This window comes from Mixophyes fleayi, chromosome 1 (assembly GCF_038048845.1).
Source record: "Mixophyes fleayi isolate aMixFle1 chromosome 1, aMixFle1.hap1, whole genome shotgun sequence".
Taxonomy (NCBI): Eukaryota; Metazoa; Chordata; class Amphibia; order Anura; family Limnodynastidae; genus Mixophyes; species Mixophyes fleayi.
The window spans coordinates 312,592,474-312,617,554 of record NC_134402.1 but is presented as its reverse complement, the minus strand read 5'-3'; positions in this window follow the sequence as shown (position 1 = coordinate 312,617,554).

The window sequence follows — 25,081 nt, the reverse complement described above, 5'->3', positions numbered from 1 at the left end:
ATGTTAATTCCTACAGAAAGTTCCTGTCTCTGTAGGTTACTCTATCTCCAGACCCATCTTGCTATTTCTCTATGATTAATGTGAAAAATATCTACTGTAAGGAGGGTGGAGGATATTGAGTTTTTATTGATTTATTTTATTTATATATGTATTATTTTATTAGCTGTTTGTTTCTTTTAGAAAAACAGTGATTTACATGCCAATTTCTGCAAGACATGCTTTACTAGATTCCCCTCTCAGAGTGCATAGAAATATGTTTTACTTCTTACACAACTAGAGAATAGAAGTGTTTCAATTTCTACATGCTAATTTTTGCTAAGTTAGGTCATGTGTTGTTTGCTGCAGGGCCATCTTAACAACATTACGGGCCCCCTGGCAAAGCAGTGTATGTGCTTCCATTAAGCAACTTCATTTGCTCATTACCACAGTGTTACACTATGTGTGCTTCCTCCATATGATACATGCAACATGGAGAAGAAATAAACTTTCAGAAAACTATTTATCATCAAAGGCTCTCTATGAACTCTAGAACTTTTCCTGGGATATATATTTTCCACAGGGAGAACTATGAAACCCTTCTTATTTTTCTACCTACATCCGTACATTTATTACATAAATCCTCAGTTTATAATTACTCAATCCTCTTCCATTCCCACACATATTTCCCCTCCCTGTTATGTGCCTAATACCCGATCACATATCTTTACTAGAGATGCTCAGGCTCGGTTCTCCGAGAACCGAACACACCCAAGCTTAGCAGATCCGAGTACCGAGCCGTAAATGACCCTAAATATTTCGGGACACAGACAGCATCTCCTGCATGTCATTGTCATTTTTTAAAAAGTTCTGTACCACAAAGTTGATTGTGTTTGCAAAACAAGGAATGTGATGGAATCCCCCCCCTCCCGCTGTGATGCTTTAACAATATTGGTGGCGTTATCAGATATCACACATCCTCAGGAGAGTCCAAGCAGGATAAGCCATGTTGAAATGACATCCTTTAGTTTTTCAAACAGATTGTCAGCAGTATTACCTCTGACCTGTGCCTTGTCTTGTCTCTGATAACCACCTCTCACTCCCGCTTTCAAGACTTCTCCCGTGCTGCTCCCCACTAATGGAATTCCCTACCACAATAAATCAAACTTTCCCACAGTCTTTAAATCCTCTTTGAAAACCCATCTCTATTTTAGAGGTGACCTTATCATCGATAAAACTATTCACACTAATGCACCCTCACAACTATCCCAATCTCCACTCTAAGCCACACTCGCTCCTCTTGCTTCAGCTGTGCACTCTTCCCTTTAGAATGTAATCACTCTAATGAGCAGGGTCCTCCATACCCTTTGTGTTCATGTCTCCATTCATTTTGTCTGCCTTGCCTGTTCTTGTTTTACGTATATCCTGTTTTATGTATGTCCTTGTCTTCCCTACTGTACGGCACTGTAGAACACTGTGGTACCTTTCAAATGTACGATAATAACAATAATAATAATAATAATAATAATAATAATAATAATAATATGCCTCTTAGTGAAGCAGATGATACACAGAGTAGCCTGCTCTGAAAAATATGACGTTCTTGGGTACATACTGCTGCTGTTCCTGCTAGTGAAGGCAAATCACAAACCCAGTGGGCTGTCACAGTCATATAATCTTTAGTTTGCCCAGTTCCGCTTGCCCACATATCTGTGGTTAAGTGTACAGTGGGTATTTCGTAACGGGGACAGAAGACCTCAAGTAACTGTCTAAAACCAGCTGCTTTAATAGTGGATATTAAATGCAGATCTAACACTAGCATAGTCGCCATGGCGTCTATGATCCACTTTGTGATTGGGTGACAGCTTTCATACTTGCTTCCTCTTGCAAAGGATTGTTTAATAGTCAATTGTTGTAAACTAACAGTAGTCTACTAGTAGTCTTCTTCTTGGTCTGCTTCTGGGATAAAGATTCATCCCCAGCAGCAGCAGCAGCAGCAGCAGCAGCAGTGGGATTCACACTCACAAATTCTTCTGAGGAATCCAGGATAGTGGAGGAGTCATCTAGCCTTAGCAACTTGGATGCAGGACTAACTCCGATCGCTACTGAGGATATTGATGAGGACGATGTTGCAGGTGTCAGAATCTAGCTGAGAGAAGGGAGGTAGCTGATGATGGACTGCTTGTTGTTTTTTTTAGCATAAGTTTCTGATTTTCACAACAGCTTGCCATGAACTTGCGTCAAATGGCGTAACATGGATGAGGTTCCTAGATGGTTAAGGTCCCTCCCTTAACTGACTGTGGCTTTACATACACTACAAATGGCTAGACAACTGTTGTCAGGATTTGTGTAAAAATAATTCCACACATAAGAGCTGGATTTTTTGGTCTTGTGCCCAGGCATGACAATGGCCTTCTTCTTATCATTGGCAAGAACTGCTGCAGTCTTTGTTTGAAAGTGTAAATAATATTGTGATCTGTGAGGTGGTCAATATTGACTGCAAATGACTTGAAATTAGTGTTATTGAGGTTAATAATAATGTAGGGGGGGGGAAGCAAAAATATTGAAGCAAAACCAAAATCAAAACACGCAAGGGTGGTTTTTTCCCCAAAACCAAAACCAAAACACGAAGTTAATCCAGATCTAAAACCAAAACCAGAACACGAGGGTCAGTGAACATCTCTAATCTTTACTATTTCTTATTAGGAGAATTCAGACTACCTTCATTAGGGCATACTGGGCTGCATTCCCTCCCTTATCCCCATCACCTAACTTAGGAGCGCTGTGTCCCTAACTACCTGGATTGATCCAGACTCAGGTAAGCCACAGAATAAATACATACATTATTTAGTATCTGTACGGGTTACACTGTCATCTCATCGCAAATATGTTTCCTCAGACAAGTCAAGTTCATCAAGCAACAAATTAACCGTCACCAAGAGCAAGTTCTACATTCCGTTCTAACATGTACATATTTTAGAAATAAAAGCACATGTCCACAAAGTTCAACTTTTTCGAAATCATCTCCCCAGTAAATGTGTTACCATCTTAACCTCACAAGGTGAAATTTCTCTGGATCAATTACACTCAAATTTACTTTACTAATTATAACTATCACAATTATTGCCAGCTCCCCATCTAGTGGTAAAGAATTCCATAGAACCCATTCCTATTGTCACCGTGCTAGCCGGATAAACTCAGATCACGGCCACGCCTCGACAGCTGGGACATCGTCCTCTCTGCTTCTGCTTCCCGGGAGGGCTTAGTCTCCCTGCCAGTTATAGTGTTGGTGCTATGCATTTGCTGACCTGCTCTTTGTATCTGTGGATACTCTGCTGATTTCTGATTGATTTCTGTTGAGACCTTTGGCTTGTTTCCTGGACCCTGCTGGCTCGCTGATTGCCCCTGACCCTTTGGCTCTGTCTTCTGGATTATCCTTGCTTACTGATAGCCCTGACCTTCTGGACTGTTTTGGGATGCTCCTTGCCTTCTTCTGACCCCGACCCTTAGCCTTACTCTGAAAATCTGTCTACCGAGTTGTTTGTCTACCTGCCTCCTATCTCCATGTTCCTGGTTCCTGCCTATAAGCTTTTGCTAAGTTGAATTAAGTCCTGGGGGCACTCGAGTATTTGTGAGTGCATCTAACTCTACGGAAAAGGTGACTGCTCTAGGTGAAGACCTCTACCATTAGTCCTAAAAGCTTATGACAGATAGTTGGGAGCCGTTACATTATTGCCGGCCTTATAAAGACTATTGGAGGATTTTGATCCAGTGGAATCTGGCCAGCCTAATCCAGCCAAGGTCCTGGCTGGTCCGATCCAGGCTTTTCAGGAACTCTCACTTTGCTTATCAACGCAAGAAGAGGCAACCCTGGTCCAGAGCAACAGAGAGTGAGGATTGTAGTCTCTCTTCTTCTAGGAAACCCACAGACTTGGGTCTTCAGGCTAAGTTCGAATAGCCCTGCACTTCAAAATGTGGACGGCTTCTTTAATGCCTTAGGGTTGTAACATGATGACCCTAACTGGGTGGCCTTAGCCGAAACATACCTGAAATTCTTGAAACAGGGGTGTCAAACTGCAGAGGAATACAGTGCTGAATTTAGATGCTGGCCACCAGTGAATGGAATGACCCTGCTCTTCATAGCCAGTTCCGGCTCTCTATCTCAGAGCCAATAAGGAATCATTGGTGCTCTATCCTTAAGCCTGACTCCTTGGAAAAATGTATGCAACTCTTCATCAAGATATACTAACACATTAAGGAAAGGAAAGCTGAAAGAGACTCACCCTCTGCCTATTCTAAGTCGACCACTTTTCCTATCCCTGTGGACACCACTGAGCCATTGCAACTTTGAGCTTATAGTCTTTCTCTGGAGGAAAGATCTAGGATATGTTCCATAGGCCGTAGCTTATACTGTGGCAATAAAAGTCATCACCCTCACTCCTGTCCAATCAAGGTGGGAAAAGTTCAGGCCTAGTGGCCTTTTCCGAGGTTCATCTCCGCTGGGCTTACAATCTCATCTGCATAGAGAGGGTGACAAGTGGCAAGACCGCTTTCAATACCCATCCTGACCATTACGCATATCTAGTCATGTCCTTTGGTCTCTGTAATGCACCTGCCATGTTCCAAGACCTAATAAACTGGGGGCTTCGGGATCTCTTAGGCAAGTTCGCTGCCGTGTATTTGGATGACATCCTGATTTACTCCTGAATCCTGGCACAACACTGCTTACACATCAGAGAGGTTCTCCTTAAGCTCTGCAAACATCATCTATACATTATGCTCGAGAAGTGTGAGTTTGAAGGTGATAAGGTGACCTTTCTTGAGTATGACATTTCACCCAGAGGCTTCTCCATGGACCCAAACAAGGTCCAAGCCATCCTGGACTGGGTGCTTCCCACTAATTTGAAGGCCGCCTAGAGATTCTTGGGCTTTGCCAATTATTACATAAGATTTATTCACTCCTTCTCAGTCCTGGTGGCCCCGATTACCGCCCTGACCTGTAAAGGGGCTGACACATCCAATTGGACACCTCAAGCACTGGTATGCATTGAAGCCCTGAAACAAGTATTCATCCTTACTTCTTTTCTTTGAAATCCTAAGCCATATTTACCTTTCATTGTCGAAGTTGAAGCCTCGAATGTTGACACAGGTGCCATCATCTCCCTGAAGGATCCACTCGAATATAGGCTACACTCTTGTGGTTTTCTTTCACGGATATTCTCTCCAGCTGAATCCAACTATGACGTTGGCAACCGGGAACTTCTGGCTATCAAATATGCCTTTAAAAAATGGTCGACACTTGCTTGAGGGAGCTTCTCACATTATCACAGTCCTCACGATCATAAAAATCTTCTGTCTATCAAGTCCACCAAGAGACTCGGTGGACAGAAGCAGACAAGCATGTTGGGCTTTATTTTTTAGTCATTTTAGATATGTCATCAATTTCATACCTGGGTCTAAAAACATCAAGATTGATGCCCTGTCATGTCGCTTTATTCCTCATCACCATCCTACAGCAGAACACTTGTCTATTATTCTCGCTTTTTCCGCTGTCAGGGATAGCTGCTTCTATCAGCTCCCTTATTTAATATCTTATTATATAATTAAACAGTCACACAATATATCACCTCTATTTCGTCAGGAAACCTCCCCTAAATACCTTTACCAGTCACAAACCGCACTCTGCGCCCTCATGACTTGGAAGCTTACTATAAGGGAATACAGAGAATTCCAGTCTCAATCTCACTCTTACCTATCTCTTAGGCTACAGATCTAACTGGTCCCTTTCCCAACACAGGTGCTTACTTCCACAACTCTCAACACACCCACCAGCTATGTATAAGGCCTGTAGCAAACCTATTTATTAGTTACCCAATTTCGCACACTCTGCGCTCTGATAGTTAAAGAAGTTTATACTTTCCACACTGGTATACTATGCTCCTTGTTATACGCAGGTTAGCCCTGCACACACCAGTAATCCAAGGGTTAACACTTAACACCTCCAGACTCAGTTACACAAATGTACATGCAGGTACACACTAGGCTTGGTGGACAAATGTATTAACCATTCACACATCAGCATTTAAAGGGTTAGCATGGTCAAGCAATCTTCTTCATCAAAGGCTGTGAAATCGTTTAGATCAAAAAGGACGTCACTTATTAATTTTAGATTTAATATACAAAAAAGTACAATGCTTATAGGTTATAAAAACAATTAATAAAAAATGACAAAATATAAGGCAAACAAATTTAAAAAAAAGATAAAATTTCAGAGTAAAATCTTACATACGAGTTGTATAATTTGTGCCGAGGTAAATTGACTTGGAAGATGGAGAGTTTATCAATGTTGATTTATTTCCCAAAAGTCTGACAATTTGTCCCTTCACACACAGATTTTAAGCAAACTCAAATGGGTCAGCATTCAGAGGGACAGTGAAAATGCTACTGGAATGGAGCGTAAATGTCCCCTGGGCGTCATCTATAGTTTGCTCAAAAATATTCCAAAAGTTTTGACCTGTCTTATCTTTTCTCAAATATATAACTGAGACATAACTCCCCCTTCATAAACCCGTCATAACCTCCCGCACATTTAAATATCAAATAAGATGGAATTACAACAATATCAGATCTCATTCCGAAAGACAGGTGACTACTGCTGTGTGGTTTTTACCTCAGAACAGAGTGGCACACTGATTTCCCAAAATATTAAATATGAAGGCAATTTTGTTTAAGTTACTATTTCTATATTTTGTATAGGCCTAAGCTGTTCCTCTATCACCTAGCTCTCCTTAATTTACACCTCACACCTTTGAGGCACTTTGTTTTTTACAATGTTTTATTAGACTGTCTCCTCTAAATATGAATACAGGATCAAACGGCAATGCCTGGATGTGATCCTCATATCTTATTTAGCCTCCTGACAGAATGTCTGCTGAACCCAATTACCTCCCAATGGACTAATTGACCAAATATTTATTATTCTATTTAGGCTCTCATCCTGGCATCCATCTTTACCGGGCTCGCCCGAGATCTGGGATTAACACTCCAGCAACTACAAAACCTGGCATCTCCTGAAACCCCTGCAAACAGATTATTCTTTTCAGACCAACTCAGAAAAGCAGTCCTCTTGGAATCTCATACCTGTAGGACCTCCGGACTCCCTGGTATCAATACCACCATAGTGAATCTTTCTCATTTTGTTTGGTGGCCTTCAGTGTCTGCAGATGTCAGGGAATTTGTCCTCTCATGTAAAGTATGCGCCAGAAGCAAATCCTTCAAAGGGAATCAGGTGGGCCAATTTATGCCCTTACCTGTTCTGGATAAACAATGGACTCACATATCCATAGATTTCATTGTAGACTTACCTTGGTCCTCGGGCCATAACATCATCTGGGTAGTAGTTGAGCAGTTCAGCAAGATGGCCCACTTCATTTCTTTTGCCAAACTGCCCTGTGCTCGATCTCTGACCTCCCTGTTTGCTCAACATGTATTTCGCCTCCACAGAGTCCCCGTGGACATTGTCTTTGACCGTGGCTCCCAGTTTGTCACACTATTCTGGAGATCTTTCTGTATACTGACCGGTATCAAGCTCAGTCTGTCTTCTGCACACCATCCACAGTCGGGCCTAGGTTTATTGGGTCAATCGTTATTGTTAAACAGGTGAATCCTGTTGTCTTCATATTGAAGCTTCCTCGGTCATTAAGAATCCCCAACACCTTCCATTGCTCTCTTCTTAAACCTATTATTTCTTCCAGTTAAGACCTCGGCATTCAAATAGGCCTCATCTTATCAAGGTTGATTGTTGTCAGGAGTTCATTGTTGAGAAGATTCTAGATTCCAAGAGAATTCAAAGTCAGGTCCACTTCTTGATCCATTAGGAGAGACACGTTTGCATGCTGATAGGCTTGTTAAAGAATTCTTCACGCAATTTCCAGGGAAACCAGGATGAAGGGATTCCTTAACCCCTCCTCAAGTGGGGGGTACTGTCACGAGCCGCCACACTAGCCGCGACGGCTTGGCTGAACACATACCACGGCCGAATCCTGGCTGTTGCCCTGGCAACCGGACATAACTCTGACTACCACGCACCGGTCATTGTATGGGCAACCAGGACACCGTCCTCTCTGCCTCTGCATCCCGGCAATTAGCTGACAGCCGGAGCTCGCTGATACTATTAGCCCTCTGTGTCATAGGAGCAGGGTCTGATCTGCCTTTCTAATTGGTCATCTCTAGTATATAAGGCAGAGAGGACTTAGCCTCTCTGATGGTGATAGTGGTGGTGCTGTGCACTTGCTGACCTGCTCTTTGTATCTGTCAATACTCTGCTGATTTCTGATTGATTCCTGTTGTGACCCGTGGATTGTTTCCTGGACCCTTCTTGCTCGTTTGTTGCCCCTGATTCTTTGGGGCTGTCTTCTGGATTATCCTTGCTTGCTGACAGCCCTGACCTTTTTGCCTGTTTTGTAATGCTCTTTGCTTGCTACAGACTCATGACTTCTGGCCTGACTTTTGATATCTGTGTTTTTCTGTCTACCTATCTCCGAGTTCCTGGTTCCTGCCCATAAGCTTTTACTACGTTAAGTCCTGGGGGCATCCGAGTGTATTTAACACAAAAACTTTACTTAATTCTGCAAAACACTCACATTTTAAAAAACACATTCAAGTATAAACCATTGGTTTGTACGGTCACTCCTACCAGAATGAACCTCTGAACAATAGCAGTGGTTAAGTGATGTTTCCAAACAAATGTCCAGAGATTATAAACACAGTGTGAAAGTCCTGAGTTTATATGGATGTTTTGCACCAGAAAAGAGGTCCATATTTAGCAATCTTCATGTTCACAGACTTGTACCGAGATCTATCACCAACATGTTTCGACTATACAGTTTTTTCAAGGTCAAAAGACTGGGGGCATCCGAGCTTATTTAACACTACGGGAAGGGCGGCTGCTATAGGTGAGGACCTCTACCGCTAGTTCTAAATGCTAATGACAGTTACTTGGGAGCCATAACACCTATGTTGATGGCATTAGATGTCTTTTTGCCACATATAAAAACATGGGTATAAAAAGTCTTTAGGATAAAAACTATTTTGACCATGGACATATATTAAATATGAGGAGGATTAACAGGGAAACGATTGCTGGGACGACCAGAGGATAGCGGCAGCAGCTACAAGTAGTTTGGACTTTGGGGTATTTTCCCTGTTACAATGTACATGCTGTATTTACTTTGCCTTGAGGTACGCTCCTAGAAGCAGACCAACTCTGTGAATTTTATTAGATATTTTACTGTCATTTAAATAAATGGTATTATGCTATGATTCTATTTTTTTGCACATGTTTTAATGTTGGAGCATGCGGTGAAGTCAGCGGCCAACATCCCCATCGAGCTTTGATTGATGTGCTGTATTTAAAGAAATTAGCTTGTAAGCATACAACCAAGGGGGGCTCCTTCACGTGGTTATCCTTTATTTGACTATCTGGAACACACCTGGAAGCGGGTCTATCTGCCTTAATACTGTGGATACCCCATTCAACTGTTGGGACTGTACTGCTCTATGTCTATTTCATTTTATGTTACAGCTTTCTCTTTGATGCTGGCATTCCTGTATGTGTGACCCTTTCAGCGCTGTAAGTGATCATTTTGTTATGTATATCTGTTTGGGGAAGCAGGTGGCTCCTCTTATGATGACTTAGGCTGCTTTTTGGTTATCATCAGCGCTCATTCTTGATATTGTCAATATATATATATATTAAATATGATCTCTAAGACACTCTTTTTTTCAAAGTAAACAAACCATTTACCACTTCAGATTTTACTGTGAGCCGGGGCTTCAATATAATGGCCTCCTTAATTTCCTGGCCTTAAAAACTCGTACGTTCTGTCATTAACATGGAAACATAAGTTGTCAAGCCTGCTTTTAATTAAAATGTCTTACAATAGTGGTGTCTAAATTATATTTTTTAACATCACAGAAATATTTATACTGTAAATTTTAATAGTGTCTTCATTCTGACTAATTTGCTCCACAAAAAAGTAATAAATGTATTAAATATGTTAGTAAAAATTAAACTGTATGTCACATCAAATAATGTTTATCTTTGAAAAATTTTTACCCATCAAATACATACTGTAAATTTCCCACAAAGTAGTAACTGAAGTTGCATTTGATGCTGTTACTCAAACTCATCAGTTTTTTAAAAAAAAGCATTATACTAAAATTCCAAGATGTGTTTGTTGCAGTTTGTAGACAGAGAGCCTAAAGATTGGGTTCTGAGTTTATATGAATCAATTTTATTTTTTAATTTGTAGTTACTGTATAAGAATATTGTTAATTTTCAGTCCAATGATTTAAAAACTATATTAATTACAGTGGAATTAATTTGTATCAATTTGACTATTGCATGAAAAAGTAATTGAATTTACCTCCAATATACAAGGTAGGGTCATCCTAAATTGATATTTTAGTTTTAAAAGAATCACATGATGTCTCTCACATAATCCCTATAACTCTGGCAATAGTTATAGTGCAATTATAAATATATCAACAGATTGCCACTGAATTCAAGCCACACAACAACAAGAAAAGTTATTGAATTAGAATTCTTCTCAGTTTAAAATCAGAAATCAAATTACAAAATATAATGCAACCAATACATCATTCCCAAAAGTAGGAACACTGAATAACAAGAGCATAAGGTGAATAACAACAGGGCCAGCACTATGGTAAATAAGAAGATTGAAAAGAATGTAAAAGAAAACATTAATAAACACAAAGTAGAGAAGCGGCTGACATAGAGCAAAAATAAGGAAATAATTGGCCAGTGGGATTTTATTATTTAAAAAAAACACAGAACAACATATAAATAAAGCAGGTATTAAGTAAAATATTTAAGCTTGCATTGATCATAGATTTGAATAAACTTAACAAATTTGCTAGCTACTTATGCTTAAACAAATATATATAGAGTGAGGACCATAAATCTTATAGTAATGAAGATGAGGAAACTATACTGGCTTTAACCCGGCATCATTGAGGTTGGGTCATAATGACTCATGGCGGATTAAATAACATGTATCTTTTTACTTAGTTATGCAACATTGCCAAACCTCTTAGTAGCATTTCGAAATCCCACTCCAGCCAGCGTCAGCACAGAGAACTAGACGGGTGCAAACTCCAAATAAGGTTATTATGACCCAATCTCAATGTATTTGAAACAATTTCATGCCATTTTAGTATGTGATGTATTATTTATTGATGTGGTGGATTGTATTGTAGAGCCCATTTCCAATACTAACTGCAATGTCACATTCGATAACTGGTTTCCCAGCTATGAATTAGTCTCTCATTTATTCAAAGAACATAGCTTGATTTCTGTGTGTAAAAATAAAAGACCAGATCCTCACTAAAACCCATGGTAGAGATGTTTATCCATCTAGATTTGGCTTCAAAAAGATGTTACGATTCTGTCCCATATTCCTAAGAAGAATAAGGTGGTTTTGCTTATGTCAAGTCTACACCATGATAAACAAGTTGACGAGTTAACTGGAAAAAAAAAGAAACCGGAAATAAATACAATACAAATTTTTTGTCAAAAATTGAGTAGATATTGCAGACAAGGTTTGTTCGACATATGATGTGAGTCACAATTTGAGAAAATAGCCCCTGACAAATTTTTATGGCATGCTAAATATGGCTGGAATCAATGTAATCACATTATATCGGTGCAATAATAATAGTGTGTCAAAAAAATTACACCAGTTTATCAAAACCTTGGGTCTTGCTCTCTTAAATGAACACTTGAGCATCAGCAAAGATGTATTTCATTTACCAAGAGAAATGTGCAAAAGAATTAAAGATTTCACTGGAGAGTCTTCAGAGAAGCCACCAGCAACATTACCAGGAGTTTGAAAAAGATGTCAAGTGTGTCCTGCTAAAAAAGATGATACAACCACATAAATGCCAAGCGTGTTAAAAATTTATATGCCGGGAACACCTGATTTCATATTGCAGCGGTTGTAGTGATAAGCTGGGTGAAACTGATTAGTTGTAAGACTGATTTTGTCCTAGCTATCACATGGGACATCCCATGTGATAGCTAGGTCCTCACAGATAGGCAGGGGGACGGACGCTCAGAAGGATCTGCAGCCTGGCCGGAACCCGCTTCTCCACGCTGGACATGTACGTTTTATTTTCTTCCTTCCTTCAGGAGGATCCGCAGCGCTGAAGACACCTGAGGGAATAAGATAAGGCTATAGTGTTTGTGTGTGTGTGCTGGAGGCTATACTGTGTGTGTGCTGGAGACTATACTGTGTGTGTGCTGGAGGCTATACTGTGTGTGTGCTGGAGGCTATACTGTGTGTGTGCTGGAGGCTATACTGTGTGTGTGCTGGAGACTATACTGTGTGTGTGCTGGAGACTATACTGTTTGTGTGTGTGCTGGAGGCTATACTGTGTGTGTGCTGGAGACTATACTGTTTGTGTGTGTGCTGGAGGCTATAGTGTGTGTGTGCGCTGGAGGCTATAGTGTGTGTGTGCCAGTGTGCTAACATAGCATGTGTGTCTAAGAGTGGGGATCAGTGTGTTAATATAGTGTGTGTGTGTGTTGGTGAGTGTGAGTGAAGGGGCCATTGTATTTTGTGTGAGTGAAGGGGCCAGTGTATGTTTTCCTTCTCTAAAACTAGGTGCGTCTTATAGTCAGGTGTGTCTTATGGGGCGAAAAATACAGTATGTATATATATATATATATATATATATATATATATATATATATCAGACTCCCACCAAATTTGTGAAAAATAGTGGAAAATTGTAATTTGTATACTCAGTACATAGGATGGCAGCTCCCAATACATTCGACACCTATCTGCAGGTGTCAGCCTAATAAAACACAAAGAGAGAAAGGGGCACCAACATAGTGCATTAAATGCACGACATAATCAGAAAACTCCACACATGTGCAAATGCCCGTACCAGAAGTTCATATATCAAAAGCCTTGGATATATGCTCATGAACTTCCAAAAGGTATTAGCTGCAGCGATCCGCTGAAGTATAATGTCCTGACTCCGACAGATGCTCCTCCCAACATACCAACACCACTCCCGATTGGCTAAAACTTAGAAGAAGCCAATATAGTGTAATACCATCAAAGCAAATGAAATTGAAAAAGGTTTTAATATAAAAGAGGCAACATAGCCTCACACTGCGGCTTGAATAATATTATGCTCGTACATGAAACATGATATAAACAGCTTATCTGTCCAGTGTCTTGTGCAATAATGGATCAGCATGCAGGGCAAATTTGGCCAATATCCAAACTGACACACAAGTCCGGGACAGCATACAAACGACCGCCCAACGCGTTTCGTCCTCTTAGTAAAGACTTTCTCAAGGGATCATAAGATTTCAGTACATCCACGTTGATCTTAAATAGCCAGAGAGTCCTTCTAATTAGGATATCGCCGGGAGGTGGGCGGGATCCAACAGACGCGATACCTCACTTCCGGTACCTCACTTCCGGCCGACGGACAATGTAAATTAGCAGTCCTTTTCATATAATAAAGAAACTATACATGAATTCATAACTGTTGAAGGGCTTAAACTGAAAGAAGGATATAGTATGTATGTATATATATATATATATATATATATATATATATAATGTGACATCATTATAAACTGTAGTAGATAAACATAAAGGCAATTTTGCAGCAACATCTTTCTTATACATTATCAGAAGTGATTTTGATTAATTTTATATAATTTACTTTTAAACACGACTGTTTCTAGTAGGGATGTGCACCGGCGACTTTTGAGGTCTCGTGTTTTGTGTTTTGGATCCGGATTTTCGTTATTTTTGAGGTTCGGATTTGTCTCGCAAAACACTTGACGAAAGGTCTCGGTTCGGATTTAAGGTATTGGATTCGGATTTTTTTTGAAAAAAACATAAAAAGTTTAAAAATCAAGTTTTTGGGCTTATTTTCACTCCTAGGCTATTATTAACCTCAATAACATTCAATAACAAGCATTTCCACTAATTTACAGTGTATTCTGAACACCTCACAATATAGTTATTAGTCCAAAACGTTGCAAAAAGGTATCTTTCTGGACTGCGTAGAGGAGTGGGTCACCACAATATCTTAAAAACCCTGAACTTTTATGATTCGCACCAATAATTGTACCTGGACTGCGTAGAGGAGTGGGTCACCACAATATATTAAAAACCCTGAACTTTTATGAATCGCACCAATAAATGTACCTGGACTGCGTAGAGGAGTGGGTCACCACAATATATATAATAAGAAAACCATCAACTAGTTTGATTCGCACCAATAAATGTACCTGGACTGCGTAGAGGAGTGGGTCACCACAATATATTAAAAACCCTGAACTTTTATGAATCGCACCAATAAATGTACCTGGACTGCGTAGAGGAGTGGGTCACCACAAGATATATTAAAAACCCTGAACTTTTATGATTCGCACCAATAAATGTACCTGGACTGCGTAGAGGAGTGGGTCACCACAATATATTAAAAACCCTGAACTTTTATGATTCGCACCAATAATTGTACCTGGACTGCGTAGAGGAGTGGGTCACCACAATATATTAAAAACCCTGAACTTTTATGATTCGCACCAATAATTGTACCTGGACTGCGTAGAGGAGTGGGTCACCACAATATCTTAAAAACCCTGAACTTTTATGATTCGCACCAATAATTGTACCTGGACTGCGTAGAGGAGTGGGTCACCACAATATATTAAAAACCCTGAACTTTTATGAATCGCACCAATAAATGTACCTGGACTGCGTAGAGGAGTGGGTCACCACAATATATATAATAAGAAAACCATCAACTTGTTTGATTCGCACCAATAAATGTACCTGGACTGCGTAGAGGAGTGGGTCACCACAATATATTAAAAACCCTGAACTTTTATGAATCGCACCAATAAATGTACCTGGACTGCGTAGAGGAGTGGGTCACCACAAGATATATTAAAAACCCTGAACTTTTATGAATCGCACCAATAAATGTACCTGGACTGCCTAGAGGAGTGGGCACTGGGCACCACAATAAAATATATAAAAAACCTTCAACAGGTCTGCATTACACTACACATACGGCTGCTCCTCCATCCTCTCCATCATATACATGTTGGAGTTTTAGCGTGTGACAACCTCTTGTTTTTGATAATGTCAGTGCATTTTGAATATTTTTCAATTTGCCCCACACCACTGAATGTACTTTATCTATGATACGCATCTATCTATCTTGACTGCGTAGTGTGGTGGCCCCGGTACACAATTTGGTACCGAGGCCACAATATAATTAAAAAACCCTCCACGTGTCAGAATTCCACCAAACAAGTATCTGGACTGCGTAGTGGGGTGGCCCCGGTACCCAATTTGATACCGGGGCCACAATAAAATAAATACACCCTCCACGTGTCAGAATTCCACCAAACAAGTATCTGGACTGCGTAGTGGGGTGGCCCCGGTACCCAATTTGATACCGGGGCCACAATAAAATAAATACACCCTCCACGTGTCAGAATTCCACCAAACAAGTATCTGGACTGCGTAGTGGGGTGGCCCCGGTACCCAACTTGATACCGGGGCCACAATACCTCCTCCAAACATGCTACAGACAATTCGTCATTGAGATCCCATCAAGTATGTTAAAGACAGACAGGGTCCAAGTGTTATTAGTTGACTTTGTAAAGAAAAAAACTGTCCCTGTTGCACATAGTCGTGCAATGAAGACTTACTTTTTCATTTAAAGGCACGATCTTTCAAGTGTAGTGTTTGTAAGTCTAAGTCATATTATACTTTTGGTAAAATTGGTTTTTTTTGTTCCTCTTTATGTTAATTAATTAGTAATAGAATTAAAGTAGGAAATAGAATTAAATAGAATTAAAGTAGGAAATAGAGTGGTATAGAGTTGTAGTGTGGTATAGATAGAGTGGTCCACACAATATAATAATAAAACCCTCAACTGGTCTGAATTCCACCAAACAAGTATCTTGACTGCGTAGTGTGGTGGCCCCGGTACACAATTTGGTACCGAGGCCACAATATAATTAAAAAACCCTCCACGTGTCGGAATTCCACCAAAGTATCTGGACTGCATAGTGGGGTGGCCCCAGTACCCAATTTGATACCGGGGCCACAATACCTCCTCAAAACATGCTCCAGACAATTCGTCATTGACAGACCCCAGACAGACAGGGTCGTAGTGTTATTGTTTGACTTTGTAAACCCAAAAAAATGTCCCTGTTGCACTTGCACATAGTCGTGCAATGAAGACTGACTTTTTCATTTAAAGGCACGATCTTTAAAGTGTCAGAAAGAGAGAGAAGACACAGGAGAGGAGAGTTGTAGCTGGGGACCTGGGGTGGAAGCTCCCAGGCTCCCCCAGCATTGCCTGGAAGTCTGAGCGTGGTGACTGAGCCAGGGCAAGGAATGTGTGCCCTGGATGAGGGGGAGAACTCCATGCCACTATAGTGAACCCAAGAGAGAGGGGGACACTGCACATGGAAGAGGCCCTGGAGTGAGGGCTGCTACAAGAGGCATGGTAGCTGTAGTGTCAGATCCTGAGGCTGAGAGTACACAGAGTGACGTGTCAGAGCACAGGAGACATTATCCCCGCAGAGGAGGGATGAGCTGCAGTTGAGAGGTCTGTTGTTGAAATAGGACATGCACACTTTAACAAACCAATCATTTCAGCGACAGGGCCTACCAAACAACTTTGACTGAAATGATTGGTTTGTTTGGGCCCCCACACCAAAAAAGCTATTCATCTCTCCCTGTACAGACTAAACAGGCTCTACTGAGGCAAGATGTCGTCCTCATCCTCAACCTCTGATTCCTCTCCCCCTACAGTGTGTACTTCCTCCTCATCACACATTATCAATTCGTCCCCGCTGGACTCCACAACCACAGGTCCCTCTGTAGTATCTGGAGGGCAGTGCTGTACTTCATTGAGGAATTGATTATTCATTTTTATAAACATCATTTTTTCAACGTTGTGAGGAAGCAACCTCCTTCGCCGCTCACTGACCAGGTTCCCCGCTGCACTAAAAACTCTTTCCGAGTACACACTGGAGGGGGGACAACTCAGGTAAAATAGAGCCAGTTTGTACAGGGGCTTCCAAACTGCCTTTTTTTCCTGCCAGTAACAATATGGACTGTCTGACATGTCTACTTGGATGGTGTCAGCAAAGTAATCATCCACAATTTTTTCTATTGTCACAGCATCCAATGCAGCGAGAGTAGACATGTCTGCAATGGTTGGCAGGTCCTTCAGTCCGGACCAGATGTTATCAGCATCCCCGCCAGTGCCTCTTTTGGGAAAACTGAGCTTTTTCCTCGCAGCCATAGATGTGGAAGAAAATGAGGGTGGAGCTGTTGGCATGTCACGGTCCTCTTCAGAGGACAATCTCCTGACCAGCAGGTCTTTGCACCGCTGTAGATTTGTGTCCGCCGGAAACAGAGACACAACATACGCTTTAAACCGAGGATCGAGCACGGTGGCCAGAATGTATTCCTCTGACTTTAAAAGAGTGACCACCCTCGGATCCTGGCAAAGCGTACGAAGGGCTACATCCACAAGAGCTACATGCTTGCTGTAATCGCAATGGCTTACCAGCTCCTCCCTCACTTTCTCCAGCTGCTTCTGCAACAGCCTGATCAGGGGAATGACCTGACTCAAGCTGGCAGTGTCGGAACTGACTTCTCGTGTGGCAAGTTCAAATGGCTGCAGAACCTTGCACAACACGGAAATCAGTCTCCACTGCGCTTGACTCAGGCGCATCCCCACTCCTTTGCCTATGTCGTAGGTGGCTGTGTAGGCCTGAATGGCCTTTTGCTGCTCCTCCATCCTCTGCAGCATATAGAGGGTGGAGTTCCAGCGCGTCACAACCTCTTGTTTGAGGTGATGGCAGGGCAGGTTCAAGCTTTTTTGATGTGCCTCTAGTCTGCGGTAGGCACTGGCTGAATGCCGAAAGTGTCCAGCAATTTTGCGGGCCACCGCAAGCATCTCCTGCACACCCCTGTCACTCTTGAGGTAATGCTGCACCACCAAATTAATGGTGTGGGCAAAACATGGGACGTGCTGGAAATTGCCCATATTTAATGCCCGCACAATGTTACTGGCATTGTCTGACACCACAAATCCCCATGAGAGTCTAAGTGGGGTAAGCCACTGGGAGATAATTTCCCTCATTTTCTCTAATATGTTGTCAGCGTTGTGCCTCTTATTAAAGCCTGTAATGCACAATGTTGCCTGCCTTTGCATGAGCAGCCATTTTGTAGATGCTGCTACTGATGCAGCTGTTGCTGTTGCTGCGGAAGGGGATGCATCTACCCAGTGGGCTGTCACAGTCATATAGTCCTTCGTTTGCCCAGAACCACTTGTCCACATGTCCGTGGTTAAGTGGACAGTGGGTACAACCGCATTTTTAAGAGCACTGAGGACACTTGATCGTACTTCTCTGTACATTTTTGGTATCGCCTGCCTAGTGAAGTGGAATCTCGAGGGGATTTGGTACCGGGGACACAATACCTCCATCAACCCTCTAAATCCCACTCCACTGATGGCGGACACCGGGCGCACGTCTAACACCAACATTGCAGTTACAGCCGCAGTTATACGCTTTGCAATAGGGTGACTACTATCGTATTTGGTGGTCATGGCAAACGACTGTTGGACGGTCAATTGTTTGGTGAAAGACTTAGTGGTCTTACGACTTCCCCTCTGGGAAGATGACCGACTAACAGCAGCAACAGCAGCAGTGGCAGTAGTAGGCGTACCGCTGCAGGATTCCTCGGATGAATCCCGTATTGAGGAGGACTCAGTCTGGCTGCTGACTTGGGCTGCAGGACTGAATCTGATGGAGATTGTGGAGGAAGTTGACGAGGAGGGTGTTGCTGGTGTGTATCCAACTGGACCACGGGATTTAGGTGTCCCTGTACCGATGAGGGTCCTAGCCCCAGTTCCTGAACTAACCACTGAACTATGAAGGTTATTCAGGTGACGTATAAGGGAGGATGTTCCTAGGTGGGCAAGATCCTTACCCCTGCTTATTTGAGCTTTACATAAGCTACATATTGCCATACATTGGTTGTCTGGATTTGGATAAAAATAACTCCAGACCGAAGAGGTGCATTTTTTGGTCTTCTGACCAGGCATGACGATGGGCTTTTTCATCCCATGGACATCAGCTGTTTCCCCCCCTGGTGCCTCATTTACAATAACCACATCACCATCCTCATCATCAAGTTCCTCCACAGCGCCAGCTACATCATCAATAGCCTCCTCCCGAGCCACCTCTTCCCGTACAGTGATGGGAAGGTCAGGCTTGACAACCACCAACACCCTTGGACTCGCCTTGGGGATTTGTGATAATTTCTCTTTAGAAGGCAGAGTTGTTTGCTGTTTTGTTGCTGACAGCATAACTCTCTTCAATTTTTTGTAGGGGGGGGGAGGAGGAGGAGGGCTAAGATCCGTGGGTGAAGCTGAACCACTAGTCATGAACACGGGCCAGGGCCTAAGCCGTTCCTTGCCACTCCGTGTCGTAAATGGCATATTGGCAACTTTACGTTTCTCCTCAGATGATTTTAAGTTTCTCTTTTTGCTACTTTTTCTTAACTTGGGCTTTTTGGATTTTACATGCCCGGTACTACGAGATTGGGCATCGGGCTTGGAAGACGACGTTGATGGCATTTCATCGTCTATGTCATGACTAGTGGCAGCAGCTTCAGCATTAGGAGGAAGTGGGTCTTGATCTTTCCCTACTTTATCCTCCAAATTTTTGGTCTCCATTATATGTAGCACAAGATACTGCAGAATGTGTGAACTTGGTAATATTGCAGTACCAATGGACTTATACTGCTGGATTGGTTTTGCAAATTTGGTTATAATTATTATATATTTTTTTTTATTTTTATTTTTTATTTTTTTTTACTTTTTTTTTATTTTTAAAAAACTTGGGAATAGTGGGGAAATAACTATGCCCTTAGAAGCACAGAGCACAGGACACAGCACCACTGGACTGAACAGGACACGGCACAGGACCCAGCAGCACTACGGAACTCAGCAGGACAGAGCACAGGACACAGCACCACTGGACTGATACTGCAGAATGTGTGAACTTGGTAATATTGCAGTACCAATGGACTTATAATGCTGGATTGGTTTTGCAAATTTGGTTATAATTATTATATATTTTTTTTTCAGAATGTGTAAACTTTGTAATATTGCAGTACCACTGGACTTTTACTGCTGAATGTGTGAACTTGGTAATATTGCAGTACCAATGGGCTTATACTGCAGGATTGGTTGTGAAAATTTTGTGGTAATTAAAAAATATTAAAGTAGTTTTTGGTATTTTTTAAAAAAACTTTTTTTTATTTTTTTAAACACAGGGGAATATTGGGGAAATAACTATGCCCTTAGAAGCACAGAGCACAGGACACAGCACCACTGGACTGAACAGGACACAGCACAGGACCCAGCAGCACCACTGACCTCAGAAGGACAGAGCACAGCACACAGCACCACTGGACTGATACTGCAGAACACAGCACAGCACAGCACAGCACAGCACAGCACAGCACAGCACTAAACAGCACAGCACAGCACAGCACTAAACAGCACAGCACTAAACAGCACAGAACTAAACAGCACAGAACTAAACAGCACAGAACTAAACAGCACAGAGGACCACCTAACACACCCTCCCTCTACCCTGATCAATGCCCGAGTGAAGATGGCGGCGACTAGCGGGGAATTTATAGGATCCGAGTATCGCGAGATCCGACAACGGGATTATGAGTCAGAGCCTCAGTTTCACTTTTGAATTTGGCGCCAATACCCGGATCTGTCTCGGATCCGACTCGGATCCGCAACGTTCGGGTGGGCTCGGATTTCAGAAATCCGAGCGCGCTCATCCCTAGTTTCTAGTACATTGTAGTTTCACAACACCTGGAGTGTCACAGGTTAGCCAAGCCTGGTCTAGTGGGACAATCCCGATTTTTGGTGACTGTTCTGCCCAATCTAAGGGGCAGGTCAAGACTGTGTATTCTTTATACACACACTGTATGCTTTATATACTACACTAAGGTGCTAGCTGTCTTTCGTGGACTGACCACTTCCCCTCTAGTGTCAAGCCTCTATGATGGCTGACCACACCCCCTCTGGTGGGCCCCTAGTGTTGCAGTCCCCTGGTGGGCCCTTCATGCCCCAGTCCGACACTGCCCTATGTTTCTGCACCCTGTGGTCAGGCCAACATTCATTGTAGGCCAGGGGTGGTGCCTATTGTGTATTGTACTATGTGAAGTGTTTGCATTGTCTCATTGGTAATGATTGCTGTGTACTGTGGGTGGGATAACCTAAACAAAGTTTAGGGCCAGTCAGCCGTGTAGGGAGGAGTTTGCCCCCACAGCCTCTGAGAGAGTGTATACAGTGATAAAGAAAACAGATGTTTACATAAGATCTGTGTGCATCTTGTTGTTTTCAGGTGTAATATATCTTTACTACTGACTACTTCCTCCTCCAAGTTATGGTAGTATAGAAGTCTACTTGAGAGTGTGCTTCTATTTTAAAGAGAACTCTAACCCTAAAAAAACATTTTAGCAGATGGTTACCCCTGCTAAACCCCATTCCTTGTATTATATATGACCCAAAAATCCAGGACTCTGTACATCCCTAATTCTAACATAAAAACTGAATTGCATGCATTGATTCATAGGTTAAATAATTCTCACAATACCGAAGTCTGCTGTAGAAATTTAGATAACATTGTCCTCTGAGTATCAGATCTGTTACTAAGGAGGATGCACACATTCATGAATATTGTTGTCTAACATTTCCTTATTCCTTAATGTTACTAGGTGAACTCACTACTTCTATTAAAAATGAAAGAGGGCTGCTAATTAGCTTGATTTTACCTGGCTTCTCCTGTTTGAAGAACAGTTTTTAACTTGTAGAGCCACTAGAGGGTGCTTAGAGCCTGTGAATCTTTCTATGTACAGGTGTTTGACGCCCTTATTAATATCACTATATTCATCAAGAAACATATGGTAATTCCAGGCCTACTAACTTATGTACATTGTATTAACCTTAACTGCATTTACACAATACTGTAACAGAGGCGTTTGTCTGTATATTTTATATATTGGTTTATTTATATTTTGTACACATTTAGCAGTGAACAATAACTCACAAGCCATGTATTAGGAAAACTAGTTTTATTATGAACTTTAGGAATAAGTAGGAATACAGTGTTTTACTCTCATATAAGTCTACATTGACCAGAAAATTACTCCTGTAATTCCCCCTGGGAAGAGAGATAAGCAAAATGTATTGCTGAATTTCGAGTTTCAATATATTTAGTGTTTTTGGCCAGTATAATGATTTGTGAACCTATTTGACAAGCACCATTCTATTGTCCGAACATTGTGAATATCTCGTAAAACAAACTGCTGGAGTTTCCCCCATCTCTTCTGTATGGAAATAAATGTTGGCAGTTGTGGATTATAAAAAGGGTGGAGGGGTCACGCTGCCTGTTTCCACCATTTTTATTATATTTTTTTTAGCTATTCTATAACAAAAAGACTTTATGGATTTGCGTAGATAGGGTGGGTGCATGGTGCTCTGTTTTGGCTCACATGGGCTTTTAGGGGCTGGTCCCCCATCCTGTCCTGCTGCACAGTGGGGATCATCTTCCCTAACTGGTCAACTCCCTATCTGTAAGTCTAGGACAGACTGCTTAGGATGATAGAGGGGGTGCATAGCTAGTCAGAGCAGAAGACTGATCTCTATTTCCTTCCCATTTACTCTTCCACTCTACTCTCCCCCTACGTTCTCTCTCTAGTTTTTGCCTTTTCTCCCTTACTATTTCTCACTTTTCTTGTCCTACTCTTTTGCCTCATGGCCTTACCTCATCTTCACTTAAGCTAGTCCTTGAGCCAGCCTTCAACTTCACCATTCAGCACATTTAGGGCTGGTGCCAAACTTTCCCCTGTGTAGGTTGCAGACAGAGAAGTTTGCATCTGATGACCAGGTTTACTTGGGCATGCGTGACATGTTGGTGGGAAGGGGTTATTCAAAACAAAATTATTATTGAAATCCCCCAAAATATCTCACACTCGCTATTTAACACCTGGTTCTGAAACAACTATGATTCAGTTCAAAAGCTGACACTCTTTGGATATTTCAGTTACTGATGGTCTCAAACAGGAATCACAACATACAGCAACATACATTAACCCCTTCACTAGCCCAGGGGCTTTGTTAAATTGGGAGAATCCCTAAATCAGGCAAAAACTCACATTTTCTCCAGTTTTAGGGCTTTTCATCCATTGATAAATAGACCCATTAGTCATTCAAATCCTGACATATTCACTGGTGATGCAGATATTCACTTAAAGTGAATGCAATTAAGTTAACAGTATAAATTTGTTATACTCATAATGGAATGGGAGATATAGACTGAATCTTGAAGATTTTGTTTCCATGAATTAATGGTGAAATACCTTTTTATAGCTAGATGATATCTGGAATATAAACAACTTCCTTTTTAATATAGCTAGGTCACATATATCACCTCCTTATTGCTTTTTCTTTTATGAGTATTTTGTTTTTCCTGCACAGGAACAGTAGTGACAACTGCAAGAAATTCTTATGACATGCACTCAAAATGCCTTAAATAGACTTAGACAGAAATTATATGTGGCGGGAAACAGGGCTGGCAGATTGTTAGTTAGGAAATTAAGAAGCCAACAAGATAAAAACAAAATAAAACATAATATTGATTAAAATGGCCTGAAGGTTTTTAACCCTTGTGATATAGCAAATATATTTGATAGATACTAAGCTAATTTATATAATTTAGATAACAGAGATATGCCCCAGCCCGAGACTTAAATTGGCCAAACAGTAGATCCGGACACTAAATTGCCTCTTAATGCCCCATGGTCGCAGTTGGAAATCCAAGCTTTCATTAAAAGCCTCTCAAAGGATAAGGTGCCTGGTCCTGTCTATATGAATGACTTTTACATTATGTTTCAAACTGAACTGACCCCAATCCTTGAACAACTACCGTATTTCCCCATGTATAAGGCGCTTCCATGTATAAGACGCACCCTTATTTTGGCCCCGAAATTTGAAAAAAAAAATATTACGGTAGCTGTCAAAAAAGGCAGGGAGAGTGTAATGGCCAGCTGTTCTGATTGTGATCAGAGCAGCCGGGCAGCACACTTTCCCTGCAATTGACATCCCCGCTGCCACTGTGCCTCTGTCCCCCTCCTCCTGGATCCCCGCTGCCACTCTGCCTGCTCCCCGTCTGCTGGATCCCCGCTGCCACTCTGCCTGTCCCCCGCCTGCTGGATTCCTGGCGCCACTCTCTGCCTGTCCCCCGCCTGCTGGATTCCCGCTGCCACACTCTGCCTATCCCCCGCCTGCTGGATCCCCGCTGCCACACTCTGCCTGTCCCCCACCTGCTGGATCCCCGCTGCCACTCTCTCCTGTCCCCCGCCTGCTGGATCCTCGCTGCCACTCTGCCTGTCCCCCGCCTGCTGGATTCCTGCCGCCAATCTCTGCCTGTCCCCCGCCTGCTGGATTCCCGCTGCCACACTCTGCCTATCCCCCGCCTGCTGGATCCCCGCTGCCACACTCTGCCTGTCCCCCGCCTGCTGGATCCCTGCTGCCACTCTCTGCCTGTCCCCCGCCTGCTGGATCCCTGCTGCCACTCTGCCTGTCCCCCGCCTGCTGGACCCCCCCCCCCCCCCGCTGCCACTGTAACGCTGCCTCTCTCCCTCAATGCCCCCCCCGCTGCCGCCCCCCTGCATCCCCACTACCCCTGTATAAGGCGCACCCAGGTTTTAGACCCAAAAATATGGGGAAAAAGGTGTGTCTTATACATGGGGAAATACCGTATTTAATACAGGTACAGAGAGGGGGATTTTCCTGGCAGACATGTTAGAGTCACAAATTGTAACCATATCCAAACCAGGGGAAGATCCCAAAGAACTGTAAGAATTATAGGCCCATTTCTTTACTCATCATCATCTATTTATATAGCGCCACTAATTCC